Raw genomic sequence first — 2,500 nt, forward strand, 5'->3', positions numbered from 1 at the left:
GTATTTCCTTACATATCTTTGGCTCATTTCCGTTTCCTGTTTCCATCAGGTTTTCTTGATCTACTTTCAATTTAAGTAGGTTGATCTTGTCTACTTTGTGTATTCCCTCTCAGTATCTTGTATGTTGTGATCATATGCTCTTTGTTTCTTGTCCCCCCTCAGGTTTGTGAGATATAATTCCTCTTAACCTCTCCCCATAGCGAAACGCCTAGTCCTGAAACTAATCTTGTTGCAAACCTCTGCACTTTTTAAATTTTGATTTTGTGTTTCACACGGGTTTGACTCGAGGCTAATGCTGGCTATTAGAGTATTGGTCGAACATAGACTGTATATATTGTCTAGAAAAAGCCCTTATTTACGTTCTTAAATGACACTCTAATATTTGCCAGCCATCCATATGGCGCCGATGTTATCCTGTTTATGTGTGCTTCCGATGTTAGTGTTGAAATGTTATCAGTTCCATAATTTTTTAAGTTTTCATATTCCTGTAGTTCTTTCCCTTATGGTGTAGATAACTCCTTGTCTCCTTTCTTATCTTCATTACCTTACATTTGTTGGGAATGAACTCTAGCAGCCATCTGTCTGCCCTCTCCTGTAGTTTGTCAAGATCTTCCTGAAATTGTTTTCAGTTCTCCGTCATCTGCCAACACTGAGAGCCACGACCTCCCCCCCCCCACTCCTCCCTAGGACAGTGTATTCACACACATCTGGGACACCAGTGATTCTAATACAGAGCCTGTGTATGTTGGTTTGTGTGTACTCTTGTGTGTACCTGTAGGTGTGTGTGTGTACCACTGAGTGTGTATACTGATGTGTGTGTACCACTGTGCTTGTATGGTGATGTGTGTGTGTACCACTCAATATATTTTCCTACTTGTGTTCACCTAGTTGTGTTTGCGGAGGTTGAGCTCTGCACTTTCGGCCCGCGTCTCAACTGTCAATCAACTGTTGCTAACTACTTTTTTTTACACCCCCCCCTCCCCCCAGGAAGCAGCCCGTAACAGCTGTCTAACTCCCAGGTATCTATTTACTGCTAGGTAGCAGAAGCGTAAGGGTGAAAGAAACTCTGCTCATTTGTCTCTGCCGGCGCCGGGAATCGAACCCGGGCCACAGGATTACGAGACCCGCGCGATGTTCACTCAACTACCAGGCCCCCATGTGTGTGTGTGTGCGTGCGTGTGTGTGTGTGTGCCCGCGCGTGTGTATGTATTTACTATTTGTGGCTGCAAAATCGAGCTATTAGCTCTTAGACCCCGCCTTTATAACCCATCTATTTTCTTCTATTATATCTACTACATATATATTTCTAACACACGCACATACACACCCAGTAAGGAATCATTCAGAACTTTGTATACCACATATGTCAGACCAATCCTGGAGTATGCAGCTCTAGTATGGAGCCCATATCTAGTCAAGCATATGACTAAACTGGAAAAGGTTCAAAGGTTTGCCACCAGACTAATACCCGAGCTGAGAGGTATGAGCTACGAGGAGAGACTACGGGAATTAAACCTCACTTCGTTGGAAGACAGAAGAGTAAGGGGGACATGATCCATACAAGATTATCAAAGGAATTGATAGGGTAGATAAGGACATGCTATTTAACACAAAGGGCACACGCACTAGGGGACACAGGTGGAAATTGAGTGCCCAAATGAGCCACAGAGATATTAGAAAAAACTTTTCTAGTGTCAGAGTAGTTGACAAATGGAATGCATTAGGAAATGATGCGGTGGAGACAGACTCCATACACAGTTTCCAGTGTAGATATGATAGAGCCCAGTAGGCTCAGGAATCTGTACACCAGTTGATTGACAGTTGGGAGGCGGGACCAAAGAGCCAGAGCTCAACCCCCGCAAGCACAATTAGGTGAGTACACACACACACACACACATTTCCCAGGAAGCAGCTCGTAGCAGCTGTCTAACTCCGTGGTACCCATTTACTGCTAGGTGAAGAGACCAATCAAAATGAAAGAAACTTTGTCCATTTGTTTCTGCCTCGAACGGGATTCGAACCCGAGCCCTTACGACTACAACTCCCGAACGCTGTCCATTCAGCGTCTAATGCACTGTTGTCTAATGCAGTGACTCGTGACGTATTTCCCTATCATACCTGTTTTTAAAGTTGTGAATTGAGTTTGTCTCTATAACCTGCTGCTTTAGGTCATTCCATTTACTCACTTTCCTTACGCTAAAAAACCGTTCTAACACGACACATCTGAGCCTCAACTTCCACCCGTGCCCCCCCCTCCCCCTTTGTCCTGTTGGTATTGATTGTAAATATTTCCCCCTTTTTCACGTGTGAAAAACCATAACGCCATAACGCCTCCGCCCTTCAATCCCCTTAAATATTTTATACGCCTGTATAATGTCTCCGCTCTCCCTCCCCTTTCTGGCGTCGTCAGGTATAACTCCTTCAGTAATTCTTAATACCTCATCCCTCGCAGCTCTTGGGCGACTCTCATTACAAACTTCTGCACTCTTTCGAGCTTCCT

General features: G+C 44.4%; 1 protein-coding gene across 1 annotated transcript in view; it reads left to right on the forward strand.

Annotated features, from left to right (window-relative positions):
* The window catches only part of LOC123760048 (uncharacterized), a 25,514-nt gene that overhangs the window by 934 nt on the left and 22,080 nt on the right, over nucleotides 1–2,500 (forward strand). The window lies entirely within an intron of this gene.

This window comes from Procambarus clarkii, chromosome 16 (assembly GCF_040958095.1).
Source record: "Procambarus clarkii isolate CNS0578487 chromosome 16, FALCON_Pclarkii_2.0, whole genome shotgun sequence".
NCBI lineage: Eukaryota > Metazoa > Arthropoda > Malacostraca > Decapoda > Cambaridae > Procambarus > Procambarus clarkii.